The sequence below is a fragment of the Heterocephalus glaber genome, unplaced genomic scaffold (genome assembly GCF_053883595.1).
Source record: "Heterocephalus glaber isolate CG9 unplaced genomic scaffold, H.glaber_assembly_v1.0 deba00001689, whole genome shotgun sequence".
NCBI classification, from domain to species: domain Eukaryota; kingdom Metazoa; phylum Chordata; class Mammalia; order Rodentia; family Bathyergidae; genus Heterocephalus; species Heterocephalus glaber.
Genome location: NW_028258414.1, coordinates 5,572,744 through 5,600,641, shown reverse-complemented (window position 1 = coordinate 5,600,641; position 27,898 = coordinate 5,572,744). Strand labels below are relative to the sequence as shown.

The window sequence follows — 27,898 nt, the reverse complement described above, 5'->3', positions numbered from 1 at the left end:
TATTTTGTTCTTTAATTTGTTTATACTTTGGGTTTCTCACATAAGAGAAATCATGTCATACTTAAGCTTGTATGTCTGATTTATTTCACTTAACATTATGGTCACAAGGTGCATCCATTTTCCCATAAATGATTCAAGTTTATCCTTTATGGCAGAGTAGTACTCCACTGTGTATAAATGCCACATTTTCTTTATCCATTCATCTGAGGATGGAGACATAGGCCACTCCCAAGATTTAGCTATTATGAATTGTGCTGCGATATATATGGGTATGCATGTATCACTGTAGTATGATGACTTTAACTCTTTCGAGAGACTATCTAGAAGGTGAAAAGGTGGGTCAAAAGGAATTGTTATTTTTACTCTTGTGAGGAATCTCCATACTGATTTCCATAGTGGGTACACCAGTTTACACTCCTACCACCAATGTAGAAGGGTTCCTTTTGCCCAGCAGCCTCACCAGCATAGGTTATGATTTGATTTCTTGATGATTGCCATTCTTTGTGGAATAAGATAGAATTTCAGTGTTGTTTTAATCTGTTATTCTCTACTGGCCACAGATGTTGAGCAGTAAAAATATTTCTTATCTGAGAAATGCCAAGATACTTTCCTCCATCACCAACAGTGTTCACTAAGAATCTGTCCTGAACTGAATTAATTCACGACAGCCTGGGAGGTGGCTGGATTGCAGTACAGCAAAGGAGTTCATGATATCTGACAAGTTTCTACCCACAATACAAAGGGCTTTTAACCAACATACTCCCCAAGTTAAACTCCAGAGGTATGTGAACACTTGTAGATCATGCTATGGGCTTGTCCCCAGGGTTCCGTGAACTGCTAAGCTCTGTGAGCATGGCTGGTGCTGACAGTCAGTGGGGAAGACCACAGAGCTGGATGTTGCTGTGGATGCTGTTTATGAGATGCAGACAGCATGGGATCCCTTCTTTTCCCTGGGAAGAGTACTGTTAGTGTCACTGAATAAAGGCCACGTTTCCCAGGTTGAAAACCAGGCTTTCTGAAGAGCAGATGAATGGTTCCCTCTAGCCACGCAGGCTGAGATTCCCCATTGAAAAGGCTGACAGAGCCTCGGCGTGGGCCTCTCTTGGGCTTCAGAGAGTAGGATGCAACCGATTCCCAGGGACAAACTTCCACACAACTATTCCCAGTGGTTTCCCGTTACTCTTCATCTTAACTCTGCACAAGGGTGGTGCAGAATGGAGGTGACACTTCTAGTCCAGGGTAGATTAGGAGACTGAAGTTCTCAACTTTATCACTCCAAAACAACTACTGCAGAAAGGCATTGCTTCTACTGCATAGGAACATATCATAAAAGGAAAATGCAAACACCAACCCAGTTACTCTCACAGACCACTGCACACAAGTCCAAGACTGAAAGGCTCCGGTGGTGTCTTTTTTTTTTTTTTGGTACTGGGGATCGAACTTGGGTCCTTGCACCTGCGCAGCAGGCGGCAAAACCACTGAGCTAAATCCCCAGCCCTCCAGTGGTGTCTTCTTACTCCTGACTCCTGGTTTTCTTAGGACTCAGTATTCCCAAGCATGAAACAAGACCAATAATGTACCTCACATGATTTTTTAAAATGAAAATCATGCACCTACAGTACTGCTTAATAAATCATACGTTATATATAAAGGCAAGGTATTTTTATTATCATGCAACATGATCGCTCACAGCCAAACCTACACGAGGTCTGAAATCAAAGTGCGCAATGATTTAATCATTATCCCACAGAACCCACAGCAATGAGCGGCTTCTAACAGCACTCAGAAGGAAATGAGATTCTTACAAATGGACACTTGTTGGCATTGAGTAGCCTGCTTTGCCCCATGGCAAAAAAGATAGCAGGATGAAGTCATATAACAATCTAGAAATGTCAACTGAAGTCTAGTCTGTATTTCAACACTTGTGAGAAATTTCAGTGTACATCCACTATACATCCTGAGCAAAGGGCACAGCTCAGACAACAGTCTTGGTAGAGATGTACATCCCTTCTTCACTGTGATGTGTTCTGGACAGCACAGAATGGCTACACCCTGCAACTGATGCTTGCCTCCACTTCTGTATCCCACGCCCTCCGCTAATTCCTGCTCCTCTATGCTTTTAATGGAGCAGATTTGGCACTAAGGAGAGCTGATCAGGTTTCTTTTGTGGGTTTGGCTGCAAGTAAACTCAGTGCCAAATCTGAGTACAAGTTCTTATGGCATTGTTACAGTCCAATTCCCGTCTATTTTATGACCCTAATCTGGTTCTTCTATTTTCTTTTATCCCAATTTGGATATATGCTTTCATAACAGATCTTAAGTTCGTTTTCCTTTGGCTAACAGACAAAATATAAAGCCATCAAATTCGCATTATTTTCTCTTGCATAATCTCTTCTTACTCTGACTATTTTTGCCGTTATGTGTGTGTGAAGGTCACCTGCACCGACCAACACAAAAACTCTCCTGTGGCAGCCAAGACAGAAGATGAGACAGTGGAACCAGTAGGCGAAACCCAGACATTCTCCTTTTAAAATAAACACTTTCCAGTTCCAGGGAGCTGTAAACAGCCCAGGAGGCTGCCTAGCTTCACCCCAGTCTGCCCAGAGACAAACAAACCCAGCTCCAGCCAAGGCTGCCTCATCTGCAAAATAAATGTCCATCATTGGTCAAGGTGAGCAGCCACCCCTTGGACCTCTGCCTGACAAGTGAGGGCCTCGAGATGCTCCAGTCCCACCCCTGTCTGACCAGCTATGCAGCTCTAAGCTGGTTACTTTTCTACCATCTACCTCAGGCTCCTTCTCAATAAGATGAAAGAGAAAAGGTCTACCTATCAGATTGTTACAGAAGTAAAGGAATTAAATATGTCAAAGGCAGATACAAAGTGCTAAGCAAGGTCTTGTCATTAGTGATAGTTGTTGAAGAAACACTGGAAGCAACGTATTCTATCCAGTCATTACCTGTGCTGAAAATTCATTTTATTTTGCATCTGTTATGTCCTACACATTGTAAGAAGAATCAGGGAGCAAAGACAGAGAAGATTCTCATCCATATAGAGCTCATCTTCCAGTAAGTCCTTATTCACTACCTAGGTCCAGTGTCCATTCCTATGCAAAATGTACAACATGGTTTTTACTACACATCAAGCTAGTTGAGTATGAATTATAAGGCTTGTAAGTCTTGCTAAGTCTTAGCACCCAGGTCACTGTCTTAGAGACCAGTAGGATTCCTTCAATGCAAGAGCTCAGGAGGAAAAAATGTCACTCTTCATGGGTGAGGGCTGGCATCACAATGGCCTCCTGCCCTGCAGCCTGTCACAGAGCTCTGCCCTGGGGCAACCTATAGGAGGTTCTGCAGGCCCCCTTGTGAAACTGGGGTTCTGTGCCCACCCACCTAGCAAGACCACAGGCCCCTGAGTCTCCAGGAGAGGGAGCTGGATACCATCTCTGTCCTCTCTCCACTATGACCTCCTGGAAGTCCCCGCACCCAATTATGGGTGGCTGCATGCATCCTCCTTCTTTATGTTCCATTCCTGCTCTGGAGGTGATCAACAGCCCTATTTGATAACTGCATGTATCCCACATCCAAATGTCAACATAATACATGAGCCTTCATAAAATGATCCTTCATCTGTGTTTACATCTCAAGCTCCAGTGAGCAATTCGGCTCTCTCAAAGCAGTGGCCAGGAAAGAGCTTTCCTTTCTCTCCCCCTATCTGCTCCTCTGGAAGACAGGCAGCTCTTCTGCCAGGTAAGATCCTGCCATGCACCGGTCACAGCTGCCCAGAGCTGGCAAAAAGCTAAGGTGTTTCCCTCCATGGGTGCCAGGGCTCAGTACAGTGGGGCTCACCTGGGACATTCAGAATCCACACTGAGCAGATCAAGCATAAAGAGCTGCCTGTCACCACTAGGCAGGTGAGTCAAGTAAAGCCTTTCCAGAGAGCCAGCTGTCTTTCATTCACGGAGAGGCTCTAAGAGCAGGCAGCTGGGGTCTCATTTGGTCTTTTCCACCCAGCTCCTTATGAAACCACATTTTCTGTGAGTTACCAGGCCCTCCTTCGTAACCTTGTCCCTCCAGGGTGCCCTTCTTATCCCTTCCTACCTGGTGAGAACCCAGGGTAGGGTCTGAACGGAGAGGGTCCGTTGTCCTTACATCACAACTTGTGAAGGTGCTGCCTAATTGTAACTCCCTCCCAAATAAAATCAGCCATGAATGCAGCTGATGTGATTTTTCCATTTGGCTGCTGTCTACTTAGGAAAGCACCACGATGGCCACACTCCCCTCTGCAGCGAGAGTGGGGACACCAGAACACACAAGAGAATATCACACAAGCATACCTCATTAGCTCTCTTTCAAAAAGGCTAGGACTATTGTTTAACTTTGAATACTTCATCTAGAAGTAACCATCATTAAAAGTAAAAGGTCAAGTGCTGAAGGAACACAGCAGAAATGATCAATACACATAAAGTGTGAACTCAGCAGTAGACCAGCTAGCTAGGTCGATACAAACTTAGCCAAGTGGTTGGCTCTAGGTGACCCACAGGGCCACCTGTGTATTCTTGCCTGTTCCCAGTATAAAAGCAATAAGAGATTTATCAAGCTGGTATCAGGAATACTTTTGCCTTTAGAGGGCCATTTCCCCTCCAGGTGTCTGAGAGCAAGGGCTGCCTCATAACTGTCACCTTTCATTCTCAAGGCCCCAGCAAAGTGCCCAGTACTCAGTAGATGGTCAATAAATATTCATGAATTAATATGTACTCCATGGAAAGATTTAACCAGTTATTTCAACTTATTGGGATTATCCACGCTAACATCAAGACTAAAGGATAAGCAGAGGGCCAATGTCTCCCAGATCAAACTATGTCTCTACTTGTCAACAACAGTTCCAGAGGGCTGGGGATTTAGCTCAGTGGTTCCAGCCCCTGCTTCACAAGCGCGAGGTCTAGTGTTCGATCCCCAGTACCAAAAAAAAAGAAGAAACAACAGTTCCAGAGCCCAACCTCCTGTTTTACACGATAAAGTTCTCCATCATGCCCAATGAGAAACTCCAAAAAGAACCAAATCCATGAGCCAGGAATCACTGGCAGCTCTGCGAGGGTAAGAACCATGAGTACTGCCCATGATGAAGTACCTGCCATGGAGAAGAACTCAATGCCTGTTTATTTAATGCTGGAATGGACTGGGAAGTCAACATTCCTAGCTCCATTAAGAGACCCACATAAAGAAGACTGAAAGTATGGAATATAGAATGATAAGAAAAGACTGTGATATTGGTTTCCATTTTCAGATGAAGAAACTTTAACCTTGAGGTCAAAGATTATCACAAGGTCACTGGGAGAAGTATCACAGGACTTTCTCACACTGCAGCAGTGGATAGAGAGGGCTGTGCACATGGTGTGATTACAGCCCTCCAAGGAGCCCTCCCATTTACCTTCCTATTGCCAGGCAGCTCTTGGTACTGGCACCTGAAATTCCATCATTAAATATATCACCAGTCATAAAGTTTTGTTCCTAGCTAAACTCTGCTATAAACATGCATATGTGCGTCTACCACATCTCACTATCCTAGAATTGTAAGTCCCAGAATCCTTCAGCAAATTAGCTGAGAGCTGCCCTTTAGTAAAGATGATGCCAAAGTCTGAGGAAATTCTGCAGAGGGAAGGGGAATGCACTGTGGAGAATCCAGAACTCTGGGACAGCTGAGAAGGTAAAGTGAGTGGGGACACAGGGGAAGGCCTGTGGAAAAGGGGCACAAGCTTATGTTTCTCCCAATCTGTAGCTCTGTCTGGACTTGATTTTGAATGCAGAGAGCACGCTGAAATGCAGAGGCAATCAGGTTTCAAAATGCTCAGCCCAACCATCAAGGGCCCCATCCTCCGCCCAGACCATCAGCCCACTTTCTGTCTTTCACTCGTTTGTCAGAATTCTCCACACTGTTGCCAGGAACGCACATTCAATTCCTATACAACTGCCTGATTATTTTAGCCTGTGTGTCCGAAATGTCCCACCCTCCTCTCCAGCTTGTCTCTGTCACTCACCCTTCCAACCTAGCATCTGATGTGGCTTCCACTGACTGGTCTTGCCCACAGCCACAGCCAGCAAGGCCTGCTCTCCTACACTGGTTCTCAGGGTATCCAGCCACAGCACCGATTCTGGCAGTGCCCTCCTGGGCTCAGTCACCACAGAAACAATGGGAGATGCTATCTCCTGATAATCCTTTGCTACCCAAGCACTCCATGGCATTTTCTCATGTGTGTATGGTCAACGGCTATGTTAACAGCCTAAAGAGTAAAATGCGTTTGTTTTGTTTGGTGGCAGCTCCCTTTGGAAGATAAAAACAGAGGATCTAAAATGTACCTCTAGCCTGTGTGTGAAATACACCATCGTTTTCTGCTGGATCACTAAGAAGGGTAGGTCAGCTCCCCAGCAATCTCACTATTTACCCCTAGTAGCCACATCCGGTGAGTAAATCATCTGTACACCCCAGTCCCCATGGAGTCTGTCAAAGTGTATGTTGTTTTCTCCTTTGTTACAGGCCCAAAAAGCCGGTGGCTTAACTGAACACTGGTTTTCAATTCTTTTGTACTTTAATTCATTCAATGATTTAAAACAGGCTGTTTATCAAAACAGATTTCATAGAAAAATAAAAGGTCACATCCAAGAAAAAACCAGAAAATTAAAAGCGAAGGTCAAGACCAGGAAAATTGTGAATTATTTACCATTCATTTGGGAACTTGGGAATAACTCTTCCCATTATTTGCTTTTGCGGAGCCTTGGTGACAAGCCTATAAAATCTCAGGACAGTAGATGCTCTAGGCTGCTGGTAAGGCTGATAAACACAAGCTCTGTCTTCAAGGCACACACCATTATGATGGGCACAGATATATTAAGTTTTTACTTGAAAAAAAAATACAGCTTTGATCTACAGTGATCTTGGAAGGGCAAACTGGTATTTTCCAGACAGAACCTGGAGAGAAACGGGAAAAGAACAGCACACAGGTTCTTTATCAAGTGACCTTCCTCTGCTTGTGCTTAATTTGATGCCAACGTAGTGTGGACCCCGCTGACTATCCTCCTGAGCAGCATGGATTCTGATTGTAAAGTCACCATGCAAATCCACAGGAGCATGTGTGGTTTCACTTAAGAAACGGAAGAAATCTCTGTTCCCTTTCACTGAAAGGACCAGGGGATAAAAGGCTGCAAACCTGAAATACACATCACTCCAAAAGGCAACACCGCATGGTTTTTGCAAAGAGGAATTCTGAAGGAAAAAAAGCAAAGAAAATTAAAACTGTATTCTTGCCACCTATCTATGCTACACCATTAGCCACAAATCAGAAAGGCATCTGTTAGAGACTTGACCTAAAAATCTGGCATATATTTGGAGAGCTGAAGCAAAACAAGGAACATGACTCAAGTTTTCATTTTTGTAGATTTGAAGTCCATAAGCATCTCATCACATGGCCAGCCCAGCACTCACAGACTGGATTAGATTTTTCCAAAGGAACCTCCTTTTCAATGGTGTCTCACTCTAAAATCACCTCATTTGATATTTAAATATGGGAATATTTTAGTTTAATGACATATCAATAGTGGTATCCTTTATCTCAGACTTGGAAGCCATTAGGTATATATCTCTACACAATATATAATTTTCCCATTCTCCAGGTGTAAGAAGCAATACTTATTGATACACAATCTTTAAAAATTTGTAATAGCAGTAATAACATAAGGGAAATGTGCCTAACACTGATTCTAAGGCCTTTTTATAGGTCAAGGACACTGAATCTTCAATATAACCGCTAGACTAAGGGTTGAGATCTCACCCAAGCAGGGCAATTAAAACACAGTGGATGTGACTTCACAAAGATCATGTGTGATGGCTTCTATGTAGGTGTCTTCCCAAAGCCTCATGGGCTGATAGGTGGGGCTTTTCAGAGCTTGCTGGATCTAGGGTATGATACCCAGATTAAGGGTGTGTGGTACTAAATTAGTCCACTGACTGGAATTAGCATAGATGTGTATATGGCTGAATGGATTTACTGAAGACAGAAGCCCCACCCTGGGTATGGGTGGTACCATAAAAAGGCTTGTAGCCTGGATGGGATAAAAGGGAAAGGCAGGCTGCAGGGTGCTTCCTGCCTGCCTTGCTGTGGACTGTTTCTCCTCTGCCGTGTCCCTATGCCACGCTGCCCTACCCTGGAGCCAGCTGACTATGGACTGAAACCTACAGAATGTGAGCCAAAATAAGCTTTCCTCCTTTAACTTTGGGTCAGGTATTTTGCCCTAGCAATGAGAAAAGTAACTAAAACACCACGGTAATCTGTGCTCTTTGAACAGGAAGAAACATGACAAAATGAGTATAGCACTTGTATTAAGTCCATCAAAATGGGAGAAATATTTATTATTGATAATGTTTTTATTACTAATTGAATTTGCATGTCTTGCATTATTGTGTCATACATTGAACTAAGCACTTTGCCTAATGATTCTGTGAGAGCTATCCTATTTGCCCTGGATAACGTAGGCTTAAAAGAGGTTATGTCTCCTATGTGACAAGCTAACCCAGAGACAGGCTAACCCAGGAGGGAAGGAAGGCTTAGACTTATGTCTATCTAAATACAGACTTCCATGTCTGGCCCCAACTCACTTACAGATAAGCACTGCCAACATTCTAACACATCTCTTTCTCTGTTTTGCATATTTTTTGTGTAATTCAGATGATACACTCTATATAACTCTGTAGCCTCAGTTCTCCCCATTCAAATTCCATAGTAAACATTTTGTATAGTATTACAAACTCTGTAGGGCTTTATATAGAAATATAATAATGCAATGTAAGGTCCTATAATTTACTTAGCTCTATGTTTGTTACTGTGAATATCAGCTATTTGCAAGTTTACACTATCACAAACAAAGCTATGGTAAGGATTTTTCTATTTGAAACTCTTCTGTATTTTGACTCAGAATTTCCTAAGTTAAATATTTTCTCTTAAAAAGAAATCATCAGTTTTTTTACAGAGCAACCGAGAAGATATGAAGACAATGAGAAATATATGTATAGATACCAGTAGTTTGATTTGCATGTTAGCTAAATGATTATATATTAACAACTGGGAAAGCCAATGATCAATCCAGCTTTTACAGTTCAATCTACCTCATAGAACAATCCTGCCAACCAAGACTCAGGCATTAAGGGAGAGATCAAAAGACAGAACTGACAAAGGTATGAATAGGAGAAAAAAGCATCTGGCATGAGCAATAAAATAGATTTATAGAAGAGAGGCAGAAGAAAGATAAATGCTTACCATAAATTTTAAAATAATTACACATAGTAGAAACGAGAGAAGAAAGGACTGAACTAGACTTTAACAAAAGTGTGGCCATGCCTGGTAGATATACCTGCTCTACTTTCTGTAGACCCAAGTTGCTAGGACTGCCTACCAAATCAAAGTAGAATCACAAAAAAGAACTGAACTACACTGAAGTATTCAGATGGTATATCATTTGTCTTACACTTAATCAAATGAAGCCAAACCATAAGTCTTGCCAATTTCAACCATGAGTTATGGATAAGATTTATATTTCCAAATAACGAAAACAAATCATATTGAAGTCTATGCATATAAATTTTACATCAAAAAGCACAAGGAAGAACAAACATGTCCCCATGGGAAAGAACATGAAATGATGAACTCCTGACAACATAGTTGCTAGGTGTGGTGGTGCACACTTGTAAACTGAGGACTCAGGAGGTTGAGGTAGGCAGACTGCAGTGAGTTTGAGGCCAGCCTGAACCAAAAAGAGAGATCCTGTCTCAAAAAACAAAAACAAAAATAAAAATTGTTGAGACTAGTAGAACATTTTAAGAGATTATTTTGTGATACTGTCACATTTATTGTCTCTACAAACTGGGCTTATTCTTACAAGACAATTCCAAAAAGAAATATAAAACTCAAGATAAAGGTGGAACAATAACAGAAGAAATGCAAAAACCATTCCAGTGAGGAGGAGGCAAAAGATGAGGAGCCCTAAGAAATAGCAGGACTTAAGAATTCAACTTTGCAAGTGCATCATTAACAGAAAGTGTGATGCAATCTTTTGTCATCTGTCAGAATTGGCTGGTAAAGCTGGTATTCATCCTGTTCCACTACAGAATCTTGCAAGCTAAATTGTGCCACCTCCAAAACTCACAGAGAAGTCCTAACCCCAGTAGCTTAGTTTGTGATCTTATTCAGAGATGGGGTCTAAACAGAAGTAATCAAGTTAAAATACATTCAGTAGGGGTAGTCAGAGTTTGGATCTTGAATGTTCAAAGCTCATGTGTTAAAGGCCTGGTGCTACTGGGAGCTGGTGGAACCTTTAAAGGTGAGGCTTAGGGGAAGGAAGTCTAGTCACTGGGGGGCATGCTCTTAGAGGGGATATTGGGACCCTGGTCCCTTCCTGCCTCTCTCTGCTTCCTGGCAGCTATGGGGTGAGCTGTCTCCTCTGCCCTGTTTGTCCCCTATGATCTACTGTGCTGCCACAGGCTCAAAGCAACATGGCCAAGCATCCGTGGAATAAAACTTCTTAAACCATGAGACAAAATAAACCTTTACAGTTAAATATCTCAGTAGTTTTATCACAGCAATGGAAAGGTGACTAACACAGACTCCACCCTAATCCAAAATGACTGCTATTCTTATACACAGAAGAAATGTGGAACCAAGAAAGACAATGTAAAGATACAGGGAGAAGATAGCTAATTATAGGCCCACCAGAGAGGCCTGGGGTAGATCTTTCCCTGATATCCCTCAGAAGGAACCCACCTGCCAACACCATGACTTTGGCCTTCCAGAACTGTGAGATGATAAACTTCTGTCATTTGAGAGATATAGTCTGTGGTACTTTGCTTTTAAAGCTCTAACAAACGGATATACTTAGCCAGGTTAAATATTTAGCCAGGCTAAATATGGCCCAACAAGAATTTTAATTAGTATAACTTTACTAAATGTAGGTTTATTTGACATGAATTGACCAACAGTGTTGTCAAATGTAAGTAGTAATCTGTGAGGAAATTATAAACATGCAAATACAGTTATAGACACAGATGTTGGTACAGGCAGTCATCTGTATCCACATGTTTTGGGCCCAAGATCACAAAGCTAATTAAGTGACAGGGGTGGGAGCTTAACCTGGGCACATCTGCCTCTAGGGTCCACGCCTTGCTACAAAACCACCATTCTGCTGACCCAACAAAACTACCATGCAACATGGAAAATGTCCTGCAACAGTAGGATGAATGAAGCCATGTAGACTTAGTCTTTCCTATATTTGTCTGTAAGCATCCTTTGTTAGCATTTCATTGGAGCAGTAGAACCATACTATGTTTGTGTTTAATTTATTTTGGCTTTTGCTAGAGTATACACTTTCTTTTTCAGGAATTAAAATAAATAAACTCAAGTACAACAGAGGCCCACTTTCAGTATGCAAATCCAGACAAAACTGAATAGCTTTCTTGCCCGGGAGATCACCCCCACCCCATTCTGTACATGAGAGGAAGCCTCTCTATCAATTCTCCCCCCCACATTGTGCACAACTACTCACATTGCAGACATAAATATCTAAGGCCCAGGTGTCTCATGGACACAGAAAATAAGATTCAGATTCCAGGGCTGTGATAACAGCAACAGAAGGGGAAGCATGACTGGCCAGTTGACAACTATTTAGCTATTTAGTGTAGCAATACAAGACGCTACACTGAGAATTTCAGCAGGAATTGATAGGATGAACTAAGGCTACACCCAACTAGCCTTACTTCAACCTATATAGAGTCCCCAGTGACATTTACTATACTGCCATCCACAGGGGAGCCTAGCCTTGCCCTTCAAACAGCAATACAAGGTGCCAAGTCTAGAATTAGACCCTAAATTGCGCTGATTACAAAAGTCCTGCCATCATCCGTGTCATTCAAATTGAAGTCATGGCTCTAAGGGTCTAAGTGGGTGGGAGTCTTTCAGACTCTTGAAGGCCCCAAGATTAATCTAGAACATTCTGGACGTTCCAGTCATGATCCATGTGGGTGACATTCAGTTACGTCAGGAATGGCTTCCAGTACAAGCAAGCAAGAACTCTTCAACCTCAACAACACCCCACCCAGCAGCACAAGTCCCCAGCATTGTCCTTTGTTAATTATTGGTTGATAATAACTGAAGGTCTAAAAGAAGTTGCTGTCATTGTCTTGAAAGCTGCAATGGTACATTTCTGTGCAAGATGGAGGGGAAAGCTCAGCTAACTTCTAATTAGCACTAATGGAGATTTCGTGGCTGTCCTCGTGTGGGCCAGGGGCTGCAGCCACAGTTATCCATGTGGGCTCTCACATCCATGGTTCCCAATCAAACTGGAGTTGACAGGTTTTTATCACTATTGGCATCAGATATAAGAGAAGGCCATTTAAAAATACCTCATTGTAAAGCTATCAAGCTTATTGAAAGATAGAGGGGTGAGGATTAACGCTATAGATGGCATCAAGTAAGAACTCCCTGAGCAAGCTCCCTGCTATGGTGGTTTGAATGCTTGTGTCCTCTCCCAAATTCATGTTGCAACAACAGCAAGAGATGGGACCTTTGGAGTGCATTAGGTCATGAGCATAACATCCCTCATGAAAAGATTAATGCCCTTTTGAATGGCTTGAGGAGACAAGTTCGTCCCTTCCATCCCTTCTGCCATTGAAAGCACAGCGTTTGTTTGGCTGTTCTCGAGGACGGGGCATCAAGGAACCGTCTTGGAAGAAGAGAGTAGCCCTCAAAAGGCATTCAACTTACTGGCCCTTGATTGTGAACTTTCCACCCTCCAGAATTGTGAGAAATAGTATTTCACTGTTTATAAATTACACAGTTCCAGGTATTTTGTTACAGCAGCACTAACAGAAAGACACTCCGTTAAAATTCACACGTTGACTCCCACTGTTTGTTATTGCGTCTTGCAAGGACCACCGCTCTTAACTCTGGGTCCCTCACCAATGATGGACAGCTATTACGGGCTTGGTCTTCTTTATTACTTCACTCGTCTCCACTTTTTCAAGGTCAGTCCTCATTTTTTAAAAAACATTGCATGACTCCCATGGTTCAAAAAATTTATTTACCCCCAAACTGCATGCAATTATAGTAATCAGCATTCCTATTTATTGTAATACTGAGGATAAAATCAGAGGCACATCCCCAGTGCTTTTTTTTAAAAAAAACTTTGAAATAGGAAGACAGGCTCTCATTAAGTTTCCCATGCTGGCTTTAAACTTGAGATCCTCCTGCCTCAGCCTCTGAAATAGCTGGGATCACAGGCATGTACCACCATATGTGGAAATATTACATTTTCTAGTCACCAAAGGCCTAACCCTGATCAGTGAGCACAACCACTACTCTTACAGCAGGATGCTGCCACTCAAGCCAGGCAAAAGGCCAGAGCTCTCTCTTAGCTTGCTGTCTGCCGGGTTCTTACACAAAGAAAATGTGCTCAAGGTCTACCAATCGGGGAAGCACTGCTTTGCTTCTCTACTACAACCCTCCATCCTACCTTGCCTGAGAACCATGACAGAACGAACCAGCTCTCAGGTTCCCTGCCCAGGCCTCTGCTGTCACTAGGAAAGGGAAGCAGCCCCTACTACAGTGGGTTCTGGGAGGTTCTCTGCATCTCTACCACAGCTGGCTGGACAAGAGGTACCAATCTTGGCAGGCAAGGCTGAAGCCAGGATTGGGAGAGAGGAGGCAAAAAAGCAAAAGAGAGAGACTGGGAAGAGAGAGAAAAGGAAGCTGCAGTACTCATGGGAAAATACAGTGCGGCCAAGTCTATTTGGCTTGTGGGGACCATTCCGTTCCATATTCATATTTCCCAACTGTTAGCATCCTAGGCGAGAAAGGTAAGTATTACTATACCCCAGATAGGGGGACACTTAGCGGAATGGAAATTTCCTTTTTCTGTGTTTTCTTCTTTTTTGTTTATCTTCTGAAAGACATCTAGAAAATTTACTGGGGGAAAAAAAGTACTTTTTACCACAACCCTCAACAGACAGCACCACCACAGAGATGAACCTCTCACTGAACCAGTCTGAACGTCACAAAGAAAAAGGCATCTCGGGGAAATATAAATATTTATAGACATCATTACTCCATCACCTCCAAAATGTTAAGCAGAGCCATTGTCCATTCTCTTCTTTATTGATTTAGTTACATGGTGCATCACAGTCAGAAAGCAGGAACGTAAGGGTAGCACTCAAGCCACCAGATCATGCATCAAATAAATGCAGACCAAAAAAAATACTCATTAAATTTCTTTGTGATATATCCCCAGAGAGCAGTGAGAGAAACAAGAAATCAATGTCAATGCAAATCCAAGTCTCCACGCACAGGGAAGTACTGCTGCTGAAGGCCTCCCGGTATGAGGAAAGCCTCCTCCTGAAGGGCTTTCCCCCTCCATCATGAGGCTGCTCCCTCCCTGGGGGCTTCCCCTCCCCAGCCATGCATTCTTTGGGCAAAGTCCTACCAGCTATCTGGGGGGCTCATGGGAATAGGGGAAGCGCAGTAGGACAGACTATGAAACAGAAGTCCCAAGGGGGTCCAGTCCTCACTCCTTTTTGGTTAGCCCCTCTCAATGTCCCTGTTTTAGATGGACAACTTCTGAGGTGGGTATATGTCACACAGTCTAAAACCCAGGCCTGTTTTCTGCATTTTTCTTCTGGCACCTAAAGTTTGGCCTTATTTTCATGGCCTGACCTCTTTCCAAGTATTTGGGCTCACAGTTTTAGAAGTTTCAGTACACAGTTGCTTGGCCATTGCTTTTCTCCTGTGGCAAAGTAGGACATCAAGGCAGCAGTTACGGCAGAGGCAGCTCACCTCAAGTCAGCTGGGACAGGGAGGTCCCAATGTCCCCTTCAAGGCAAGGCCTCAATGACCTAACTACTAGGTTCCACCTCTTACAGGTTCTATCGCTTCCTGATAGTGCCACAGGCTGATGGCCAAGTCTTCAGCCCAGGAGTCTTTGAGGATACTTATCCACATCACAGTGATACAGGAGAAATATAACTCCAAACCTGCTAGATGTCAGATACGTGAATTTGTGTCCCCTAAAATCGAAGAAAGTATTCCAAGAAACAACAGAGATTAAGAATAGGAAAGATTTATTGAGAGAGCTCCTGGGAGACAGAAGGGGTCCCAAAAGTGGGTTGCTACCAAGGTCATTTCTCTAAGAGTACTTTATAGAGCAAAATTATGAGGTGGGTACAAAATCATGAGTTGAGTACAGGGTGGGTCAAACTATAATCAACCAATAAGATTACAAGTATAGCTGCTTAGCTAGTCCTGATTCAATAGGGAAGTGGGTCATGCAGCAAGTGTACAGGGTAAAAACAAAGGCATTTTGGGGAAGGGATAGACCTGGATGGTCTGGTCACCCACCTGGGTCACTGATGCCCATCTGGACTTTACTGGACCAGGGGATACCAATTATACTACAATCTCAAGTGACTGTTTATCCCTTAGGGAGGCTTGAGGCTTAGTCTCCTTTAGTTGCACCTTCAGCCACAATTCTGATGTCTTTATTTTTTCTGCTGACTTCCTTGAGAGCCCAGTACCTCTCTGATTGCATATTAATTTCTATCTAACTTAGCTGCCTATAATAATAATACCAAATGATAGTCGACCTGGGAGTAAGCAAAAGTGATATTGCCACACGTTTCTCAAGATGTCCTATTATATTAATTAGGTCTTTTTGTTCTTTCCTTGAGGTGAAATTCTCAAAATTCTCTTCTCTTGGGAATATATGCAGGATGGACTCACTGGCTCATACAATGATCTTATTAATCTTCTGAGGAACTGTCAAACCAGTTTTCCAAAGCAGGTCTCAGTTACTTTCCTAGCAGGTGCATATGTGGGTTCCATTTTCTGCACCTTCTCCCAACACTTCTTATTATGTCTTTTATTTAGCTATTCTAGTAGGTGAAAAGAAATCTCACTGTGGCTTTCACTTGCAAGTCCCTAATGATTGGCACTGTTGAGCATCTTTTCATGTGCTTATCATCCATTTGCATACTTTCTTTAGAAAAATATTGACTCTAATCCTTGAACCATTTTCTTGAAATAGAATGGATTGCTGTGTCTTTTTCTCAGTGGAGTTCTTTACATACTCTGGATACTAGACCCTTGTCAGAGAAAGGATTTTTATTGTTTTCTCTAATTCTGTAAATTGTTCTTCACTTTCTTGATTTTAATGTCCAAAAATGTTTTAGTTTTGATGAAGTTCAACTTACCTACTTATTTCTTTCATGATTTCTGCCTCTGACCATTGCCTAATCCAAGGTTAAGATTTATACCTGTTTTTGTCTCAGAGTTTTATAGCTTTAGTTCTTAGAACATTTAAGTCTTTGATTAATTTTGAGTTCATTGTCATATATGGCATGAAGCAGGGGTCCAAATTTATTTTTCTCTATCAGCTTTTAAAACTAAGAAATAACTTTCTCCTACTACTCACCTAATGGTGGAGGTGGGGGAGAAAGACTAGGGAATGTCAAGCCAAACATTAACTTAGGAGTGAGGAGAGAAGAATGCAAATGAATTTTCCTGGTGGGTCTAAAATTATTGTCAATGAGGGTCTAAATGCACTGTTTTGAGATCAATTGGGGATCAGTGACTGACTAGCCAAGTAAAAGGAAGATTTCACAGATTAAGGGTAACATCTTTAAACCAACTAGATCAATTAAAAAATTACTGAATACCAGCAACATGGCTTGCATTCCACTATAACCCACAGTATAGTCTAAAGATAGTGAGACATGGTCCCTCAACCCTAAAGAGCTCATCAGCTGGTTTGGGAAATAAAGCTGGTTTCCCAGGAAACAGTTCTAACTCAAAGAATAAACAGCTAAACTATAGGTCTTTTAAAAAGCCACACCTTTCAAGCTACATAGTTCACCAGCCAATAGGACTAATGAAATATCTGAATACTGTAAGAGCATGAACTAATTTTAGTAGTAGGTGTGACTTTACAGTGGGTTAATGATCATTCTGGAAACTTTTAATGTACGCTATACAGTTGACAATCACTTCCCCAAAGAAACAACAACAACAACAGAAAAGAATGCTTCCTGACTTTAAAGACAATGAAAGACTGTCTAAATGAAGAATGATGGAAAGAGGTTGCTTAAATAGTCTATGAAATTTCAATCCCCTTTAGAATGTTCGCATAATTTCTAAGGGATTTTTCTAAGGTTTACACAGATTAGAACTCTGTTTTAATTCCTGCCTGGGGCTTTATCCTATTTTTAAATAGCTTAAAATTTGGATTTTATTAGGTTTTCAAAACAGAGCAAAGATGGAGAAAGGCAAGCAATATTAAAAAGCATACATTTAGGAAGATGAGTAGAAAATATGCCGAATGAGTATATCTCAAGGGAACAAATAATTTACTAGTACCTGCTCTAAGCCAAGCTCTTGCAAACAAAATAAAATTTCTGCCCCTATACAGTCTATGGATTAGCTTCACATGGAGTGCTTCAAAATGTGAGGACAAGTTTAGAAAATGCCTCATTTAGGGAAAAAAGACACAAACTAATAGATGCCAACACAGAGGGTAGGTAAAAAATATGAAGAAATATCACAATATGAAGAAAAATCAAAGTTTATGACACCAAGATACTTTGGGAAGCTAGATTCAGGCTCTTCTCTTAGGAGAACAATCAGCTGGGAATCAGTACTACTAGAGAAACTGTGACAGGTACTTGACATGGAGGCACAATGTTATAAAGAGATGGAAACACATTCATGGGTCATCATGTGCCAGGTATGTAACGTTTATCCCACTTTTTTTGGCCATCCAAAATCACACAAATTAAGTGACACCAGAAAGTGACAGAGCTTAGGTGAGACCTTCCACCAAAATTTCTGATGTGAAAATAGAAAACTGAGAGGTCCACCACTGAATTTGTCCATCTCCAGGACTGTCCAGGAAAACTCTGCAGGTGGTCAGGGCAGGACGGTCCTGGAGGGGAAGCTGGTACAGTGGAAGACATCATTTTCTCATGGAATCCTGTAAGATCACCCAGGACTCTGTTGTGATTCTACCAGGAATAAGCAAGCTTCAGCTGAGGGGTTTGGTATGGTAAACAGACTGCTTTCTCCAAACTGTGCTCCAAATCTCTCCCTGAAACAGCAGGTCCCTCTTTTACTTAACCACAACAAACAAACGCTGATTAAAAAGGGTCTTGCAATGTCCCATTAACCTTGCCTTTTGGACTTTTCTTTCCCCATGCTTAGTACACGGGAACATCCAACCCTTCTTCAAACCTAGATCAAAGATTTTACTTAATATCCCAATTTTCCTTTTAAAAATGCCTCTACATCACCACAGACTTCGAGAGAGCACATGATCTTTAACTGCAATTTATACATGCTTACAATAATGCCACTTAATTCCACAAAACACTTACTGAAGTTCTACCATATACAATGTTCTAGTATAAAGACTGTTTCAATAGACTTGTCTAACTGAAACTTTGCCTATACAAGCCACCCTACGATGACTACACAGAGAAACCAGAGTCTGCTGCTTTGAAAGCCCAGAAAAGCCCCAGGGGTAAGAGAATGGCTTCAAAACTTAGTCACTTTATGCTCACCCCAGGATTATAGAACGAGTTATTAGTAATGGAGAAAGAAAATTATAGTCCTCACCTCAGCAACAAGTTATTTAGTCTTGCAACATGAAATTTAAATAAAGCAATAACTACCAATTAACATCAGTCTTAATCAGATTTCTCAGTGTAAAGAACCTAAGTGTGCTAATATAATTTTGGAATTCTGAATTCAGAATCAGGGGTATAGTAAAAGAGAATGTTTGCTTTCTGTGCTGGCAGTTTACATGTAATTTCTGGCCTTTTTGTAATTTTCTCTATTGAAAACTTAAGTCATAACATGATGTGAATCCTAATGGAATAAATTCCATTGCTAAACACTTCAAAACTCTACATGACACCAGGTACAGGAAACATACTGCAAACCCTACCTGGAAGGAATTACCAGAGGGGAAAACAAGCAAACTGAAAATTACCTAATAAAAACTTCCCATTCTGGAGGTCTTAACAAGATGTTTTCTAAAGAAAAAAACTTGGGGAAATTAGAAAAGGCAAAGGAAATTAATATACTTGACACTAATAATGTAACTACATTATGACCAATTTTTAAAACTGAAATAAACAGAGGTAATTCTGCTATGGCTAAGAGACAAAACCTCTAGCACACAAGTGGTGTGGGTCTTTCTATTTTTAAAACAATGTATCTCACACACAGCAGTTCAATTTCCACACTGCCCCTAAGAAGCACACATCAACCTTTTGCAATACGACTCTGAATCCTTGCTTATCTCAAAGAGAATTGCAGCTATTAAATATAACTACTCTATGAATACAAGGTAAAAGCAAAAATACAGGCTTTGCTTACCTAATTCCCTCCTTGGCTGGCTCCCCAAAATCACAGACTTCCTCTATCAGGAGGGACAAAGAGATAGCAAGGGAGAAGTGGAATACCTATAAATTCTCCTCATGATGAAACCAAAGTATTTGGGCATGGCTCCTCCCTATCCAAAGGCAGAACAATATAGAGAATTTAGTATCTAACTTTCCTTCCTGCACTTACAAGCGGATGGATCATCCCCTTAAGAATTCTCTTTTGCCAAGAAACAAAATGGTCTAACTACTACAACTGCATTAGTCTTCAGTGATAATGAAATTTTAAAAGGCATGTGCAGTAAAGGCGTGGCTAGCACTAGCGAGCAAAAAGCAAGATGTTCCTCCATTCTCTTACTGCCAGCGTTTTACTTGAGTCCTTCCAACCCCCGAAACATGTCCATAATCCTATTTTAACAGAGCAGAGTATAAAATACCTATGTTAATGTAACTGAACACCTGCCAAGAGGAAATACATTGGTCTTTGTCTTCATGTTCAAACTAACCCTACCCTCTTCAAGTTCCCCTCTTTGTGTTCACTGCCCAGCATCAAACGCGATTCACATCATCTTTGGTTTCATCTGTAAACCAGCCTCACAGACAGCTGATCTCGCTAAAAGATCACCTTTGTAACCTCTCCCATAGCAGTGTATGGTTCTCTCGAAGCAGTGTGTCCTTGGATGAGTCCTCCTCTGGAAAGTAAGTGGTGAGGACCAGGTGACCTTAGAGTGGCCTTTCAGCACCCAGTGTCATGATAGCTGGGTGAACGTTCTTGCTGGCAGTTGGCCACAGCAGGGACAAAGCTAACTATGGTCCAGGTTCTTGGGCTCAGTGGTCTCATGGTGTGCAGGACTTCATAATTTGGGAAGAAAATAATGCAAGGCAGTACTGAGCATTTTTTATTTACCAAATGAAAGTCACAATGCTCTGGCCTGCCCGAGTCTTTGGAATCTTCCAGGTACAAGAGGCTACATCTCAGCAGATATTAGTAAACTATTTGTTATTATTCCAGACAAAGTGTACCTTAACTAACAACTTTTTAAATTTGGATTTTGTTCAGCTGGAAGAAGAGTAACAAAAATAATCACTTATATTTTCCTAAGCCACAGACAAGACAGTTCGGGCAAATGCAAGATAGAATTGTTGAACTATAAAATTATTTGAGTCCGTAATTTAAAAAACCTCAAATGCATGACCAGCTCTTGTTTTATCTTCCATATGCTAATGTCTTGTGTATTCTTACATGTGCTAACATCCCAAACGCTTCAAAGTCATTATGATGGGAAGTTTGAAGTCAAGGGTGTAAGAGGACATACACTCTTTTTTTATTATTTGTTTTTTTAATAGACAGGATCTCACTATGTTGCCTAGGCTCGTCCCAAACTCCTGGGCTCAAGTGATCCTCCTGCCTCAGCCTCCCAAGTAGCTGAACTTACTTGTGGCTTAACACATACTCTTGCACTTGCCCTCTGGTCTATGGGAGAATGTTCTGTTCAGCGCGGAATGCAAGCAGATTTTGTAGGGAACTTAGGCCTTACCCACCTGTAGCCCCACTGTCTGCTGCCTCCCTCTCCTGCCATACACCCATGAGCAGGCCTGCAGTCCTTCCTCAGCATTGCGTCCCATCTGTCCACTCACATCTTGCAGGCTACAGCAAAATGACATCACCACAGCATGTCTGAAAGCCAGGCTGGTGACAAGGAAGCACAGAACAGGCTGGGTTTTAAAGTATCTTATTCTCTAAAGATAGGTGGCTCCGTTTAAAATTCCTCCCTGCCCACTGGGCCCAAAACACATGCAGTGGGAGTTCCTGTCCTCGCCTTGCCCTTCCCAGGGCATGGGGCCAGTGATGCCCAGCAGCTGCGGGGCTTCCTCTGGGCTCACCAGCAACCCCGAGCTCTAACAGAGGGAGGCTGTGACTGCGGAGTCCATGTCACGGCACAGGGCATCTCCTCAGATTTCCTGCTCTAACCACGGCCTCTGCCTCTTATCTTTAATTCAATTATAAAAATGACTTAATTAGATCCCTGATACGGACAAATCCGCAGCTCACACTGCAGTCACCAAAGCTGGGCGGAAACCCAGTGGAGTGGGCGGGGCCACAGGCCAGGGCTTGGAAGGTTCCAGTTGTGATCCGGATGACTCGGAGGGAAAGCGTTCTCCTAACAGCTTCACTTAAGCTTCAGTAACCAGAAAAGTAGGTCGGGGGCCTGAGTCACAGTTTGAAACCTGATGTGCACACTGGGCAGCAGAAAGCTGAGTCCCACAGCTCTACGGCAGCTCCACGAGGCAGCAGTGGTACTGCAGACGGGTCCCTGACAAGAGCCTTCACGGCAGCACAGTGACAACACACAGCCCTGTTTCTTCCAGTCATCCTGAAGGCTCCACAATACTTCCCTCAGGGAGAAAAAAAATAGGCAATCTGAGATGCTACCAGTACAAGTAGCTTCCAGGTCATCATTACCTCTCTTAGATGCATTGTTTTTCTCTTATTTGGTCAGTAGATGTCACATGAATGTGGACGTTTTAGTCATTAAACCTCCTTTTAAAAAAAAAGTCCCCTCTGCCTTTCCCCATCACGAGCTTATGCACATCATCCTACACACAGGCCCAGACACCTTCCTACATCACGCTCGGGACTGCTGAGGAATTAAGTCAGGGCTCCAGCACTGTGAAAAGAGCATGTTAAGACAACTTGACAAAGAACCACAGGAAAACTGTTAAAGCTTAGTCCCCTGCTGTTCTTCCCTCTTTACTGTGACCTTTCCCCCTCCTTACCACCAAAAGAGACAATCTTAATTAAGGCTATCAATATCAGTGATGAACAACGGAGCTTCTGAGACAAAGCTACCAAACTGCATGCTCACGTATCCCATCCTGGTTGAGACTTCAAGGCCGCGACAAACCCTAACAGGGCCAGAACTGTCCAGCCTTCTGTGGGATCCCAGGACGATTTCCTCTGAAAGGCACGGGTGGCTTGTTCAGTCAGGTAAGAAGCAAGGAATTTCTGCGTGCTACAGTAACTTTTAAACTCATCAGAAAAGTATATTCCAAGGCTGCTAAGTTGGATTTTCTTAAACTTAGAGCAAATGTGGAAAGGAACCATGACCATGTGCGAAGAATGAGAAAAGATGTAAGTCAAAAAGCATGGATCTTTCTGGATCTCAGGAGTTAGACTTAAACTGGCTATTTGAAACTGACAGTAATATATTTTTCAGAGTGAAAAACAAGATTCAAAAATATCTCTATTAGAAAACCAGTTGGAATAGGGTCCTTCAATACAATCCCCAGGCTCCTATGAGGTATCAGATCTGCCACGCTCCTTCATTGATTAGTAAATCAGTTAAATATCCTGGATCTTAGGCATCATACTGTTGGCAGCCAAGGAAAAATTACAATAATATTCCAGAGCTAAGAAACAAAGGACTAGAAGAAAATACATACTTTTAAATTTTTGGCCAAATAAACATTAGCAGGTCTCTACATCAAATGGTGATCTCAGTTTGTGCTGAGATAGATTAAACATGGGTTAAACTTTAGTTTATCTACATACATGCATTAACATTCTACAAGGGTCTATTATTTCATATAAGAACCAATGGTGGGTAAACTAAATATCATTACACATGGCATAAATGTACCTCATAAAAGTTTACACTTGTTATCTGTTAATTTATAAAACAATCATGGGGGAAAAAAGAATCACAGAGTGAACTTGCAATCATTATTGAAGCAACACAGCAAAAGTGTGTTCATAACTTGGTTTCAAGTAAATGTAACTACCACTAGATCGCCAGGTGAGCTGTATAAGAGAAGTTCCCTTTCTCTTTCACTTCAGAGCTTTGAGATTTTCAATGAAAAGAGCAAATGACTTTCCATGTGTGTACAAGCCAACAGCTTCCCTCCAGCTTGACCATGGAAAATCAAACGTAGGTCAGTTCTACAGGCTATCATGCCTACATACACTAATGTGGTGTGGGACACCCCATCCCCAAGAGCATCTGTTTTTATGTGAATGATAACATTTCATTCTTTTCCACTACACCACAGTTTAAGGAGCAAAGGGTTTAGTTACAATCTCTACTGTCTAAACAGTTATTTCATATGGATATTAAGTAAAGTAAATCCATTTAGCAAGTGTGCCATGAGGAGTGGAGGCCATATTGATCATCCTGATTAGCCCTGTCAGCCAGAGTAGGAAAGACTGGCCGGCGCTCAGGGCCAGCTGTGCAGGGTCTGCAGACAGCACAATGGGCAACGTCGATGGTCTCCGAGCAATTGGTCTGGGCAGTGACGGATGCTCCGTGGGCAGCTGACAGCTTTATTAAGAATACACAACTGCCCAAGAGAAACCCAAACTCCATCTTCTTTTATTAAGATAAAGCTGGATTATCCATGATACAGTGCAGGACTAAGGAAGCTCTTCTCTCTCTAAGTTTATCACCAACATAGGAAAAAACGGCAAGCAAAAATTCAATTTATATATTAAGAAAAAGGCAACTTAAGTAAGTAAATATATACCCGAAGGAGATTATTATGAAAATTAAGAACAGGACATATAAAATCCTTCAGGAAGTACAAGCAAAAATGATTTCATTCTACGTTAATCTATTTATTACTAATTACATTGTTTAAAGGCATAAAGGGAAGAAAGGAGAACCGTGGCTGTCTCTGTATCTCCTTTGTGCAAATCAAGAAGCACCTGTTTAACACGTAATTGAAGTACAGATCACACGTCAGCCCTTGCCTTCACAGACTAGGCTGTGTAGAGAGTGGATACTGGCCCACAAGGCATCCCTCTGAATTTATAATTAAATGAATTAGAAATCATTGGGAAAACAATTCTTCAACATGTACAGACACATCCACACACTCACTTACTCATATCATTCTCCACTGCTTTTCTGTACCCCTCCACAAAGTCTCTAATAATTACTTCCTTGTAGGACCAGGAATGAATCATTTTAACTTATCGACCCTCAGTTTCCAAGTTGAGACTAATAATAATCACCACATTAATAATCTCAATGCTGACAAAGCAAAAGATGACCCTGAAGGGTCAATCAAATTGAGTATGTAATAGCTGGTAGCGTTCATGTTCAAAAAATCTTGTTGCTCCCCACACTCCAGTGATTAGTCCCTCAGACCAAGAAAAGCCTTGGTTTATGCCGGGAACCTCCTGGGAAGAAGGGTAGAGCGTGGATTTTTCAACTGGATACCAGCAAGGTCTTCCTAATTGTGTGGAAAAACCACCTGAAATTAGTCAAGTGATTCTCCTTTCCAAATTGGTTTTATGTCCTGAGCCCATCTGTGTTGGGAAGTCTCATTGGTAGAATTAGCTTAGAAATTCTGTGTGGAAAAACTGCCTGGATTTGCCAATGCCAGAGCTACCAGTAGCTGCTTTGCAGACGGGAGGTTCCATTTACACTGGGCCGATTTCTCCATGATCAAGGAGTTCTTTACAGCAAATGGGGGGCGGGGGGGGGGCTGTTCCAAGAAATCTAGCTAAACAACACATTAGAGAAGTATCGAGACTGAAGGAGCTCAGCAGCCCTTCTCGGCTATGTAAGAGCCTCCTCCACCACTTCACAGGACCATATCAACACTGCATAATTGAGTTTCACAGCATGACGACCCAAGCTATCTGGATTTACACTTCCAAAGAACATGGGGTTGGAGCCCACAAAGGGGCTGAATCAATGCCACCGAGATTCTGTGTATTTACCTCTATTGACCAAGAAAGCCATTTCCCCTTTGAAAGACAATGGTTTTCTTGTTCTCAGTAACTGTATATCAACTTTACTTCCCCATCCTAATAGCATGGGCCCCCATACTGTGCCCCAAACGCTGCACATCCACTGAACTGAAAAGACACAGCTGTACCCAGCATCACCCTCCATCTTTCACAGGGCTTTCAACTTTCCTGATGCTCTGACCTATATCCTTCAGAGCGATAACAGTGAACAAGCAAACACTTCAGAGACAACACTGATTCCTTAAGTCTCAAGGTGCTACCAGAAACAGGTTTAAGGAATTCGAAAATTCACTTAGAACAACAAAGGCAACAGGTCTCTATCCTTGTACACCACTTCCAAAGGATGAGATTAAAAAGACCAGGGAAACTTCTCCCAGTGGTACAAGTTTCTGGCAAATCTCCCTTGACAATCAATACACTGACCCAAATAATAACGGAAGGTATACCAGAAACAGAAACATTCTTGCATATGGAACAGTTTATGGCCCTGACTGTAAACAGTGTGGTTTAAAAAAACAAAACAAAACCAAAAAAAACAGTGTAGTTTAAGACCTAGATAAACCTGGAGTGCCTAAAGCTTGAAGTCAATAGAGATTGACTTTCAATCTCTGCCATCTGCCATCTGGGGATGGTTGTTGTATTAGTTCCCTAAAGCACCATATAAAAATTACCCTGGTGTATTAAAACAATAGGATTAGGATTTATTCTTTCATAACAACAGAAGCAGGAGTCTGAAATCCAGCTGCTGATGGGATCACATTCCCTTTAAAGGCTCTGGGGAAGAATATTTCCTTTCTTCTTCCAGTTTTCCTGGGGCTCCATCTACACATGGTACTCTGGGCACTTCTTTCTGTATGTCTTCTCTTCTTGTAAGAACACCAGTGACCACCTAGGGACCACTCTAATCTGGTATGATCTCGTCTCCATCCTTGATGAGTCATGTGTGCAAAGACTATTTCCAAATAAGGTTACACACTGAGGTTGGGGTAGACATGAATATGAGAGGAACACTATTCAACCCACTGCTCCTCTTAACAAAAAGTCAAGTGGAACTCCAATGGGAGAGTGTAGGATTAGGAGAATGCAGACCACTCTGCATGAAGCCATAACTGAAATTGGAGATTGGAGCATGCAATCAACCTCCCCTAAAGAGGGAAGCAGGAGGCAATCTAAGAGAAGCCAGGACAATGAGTGAGCCCATTCCAGCAGCTCCTCCAGCCTGCACCCTTCTCCTAGGGAGCAGGGCACTATCACCACCAGTAGACAGGGAAAGCAAATGGTATTTTTTTTTAGAAGTATGCAACATTGCCTTGCTTCCTACACCTTTAACCCAAGAAACATTTGTAGCCAACATATGCTTCCCCCTCCATATTCATTGTTATGCTCAGTTAAAAAACCAAACATTTTAGCATCCAAGCAACATTCATTAATTTCAACTGAGAACAGAAAACAGGGCACAGGATAGACCACAGCTATAAAAGCTAATTTGTTTTCCAAGCTATTCTACAAAAATTGAAAGCTCAACTCTTCAGTCCTGTAAGCTGGTTTGTAGGTCATGAGTTTCACTTGTAAATTAACTTGTAGCATGAACAGCCAGCTCTATAAAGAAAGCTGTGTGAACCAGGCTTGTTTCCTAATTGAACTTTCCTTCTGTGCACACAAAGCTAGGAAAGGGTTTTAACATCTTCAGTGCAGTATCATCCTAAAAACTAACATTGGGAGAAATAGATCAGAAAGCTTCAGAAACCCCTTGCATATTCACACATCTCTAGGTTTGAGGGTTCAGTCCTCCTCCTAGTGACACAAAGCATTTCCAAGAAGGAAACCACTGAAGGTCTGCCTCATTTGGACTGCTCTCCTCTACCATTCTCCAGTGAAGGGAGTTACAGGGTCCCTCTCTGCTTAGGTCATGAGGAGTAGGACACAGCCCCTGCCCAAGGCTTCCATGCAAACCTTTGTCCATCAGCATCTCCCCAACATGCACACAGGTGCCTTTTACCAGACAACCGACTCACAGCAATCACTTCCAGACCCTGTGACCAGGAGCTCCTACTTAGCGCTCAGTCACTACTCAGAGTCTACAGTTTATCACCAATTCACAGTACAGGTGCATATGTCTGTGGGCAGCATTTTCTGTCACGGACCAGAGGGAAGAATAACAAGTGGGAAGAGAAGAGTCAAGTAAAGCTAATCTTTCAAATCTATACCAGAAAATCATCGGTAAAGTTGGACATAGTTCTAACAGAATACCCACACAGATATGGATGAAGGAATAGGGGAAGATTTTCAAACTACATTTCAAGTTTACTGTAACACTATAAAAATATTTCCCAAGAGCTTGGACCAGTACCATCCACCTGGCTCCTACTATAAAGGCAAAGGCTTATCTAGAGACTCATAAAGTAGGAATCCACTAAGACAGCTGATCTCTTTCAAGATTACTTCTTTTCAGAAAGGACTTTCCATCTGGACAACTGTCTACAAACTCTACTCCTGGCTCCATCCTGCACTGCTACAGAGTGTGTATCTCCTTATTATTGGAAGGTATAAATTCCTTCCTGCATGTTTCCAACATGGACACCTTCCTTTTCCTTGCATTTGTTTTAAAAGCTTAAGGGAAACAAAAAAGAACAGGGCCCCACAGCCCCAGAAGAAAGCCACTCACAGTAACAGTCACATCA

The 27,898-nt window shown here is 42.1% G+C and overlaps 1 protein-coding gene across 14 annotated transcripts in view; it reads right to left on the bottom strand.

Annotated features, from left to right (window-relative positions):
• Nucleotides 1-27,898, bottom strand: part of Tln2 (talin 2) — a 404,430-nt gene that overhangs the window by 179,265 nt on the left and 197,267 nt on the right. The gene's annotated exons all lie outside the window — the stretch shown is intronic.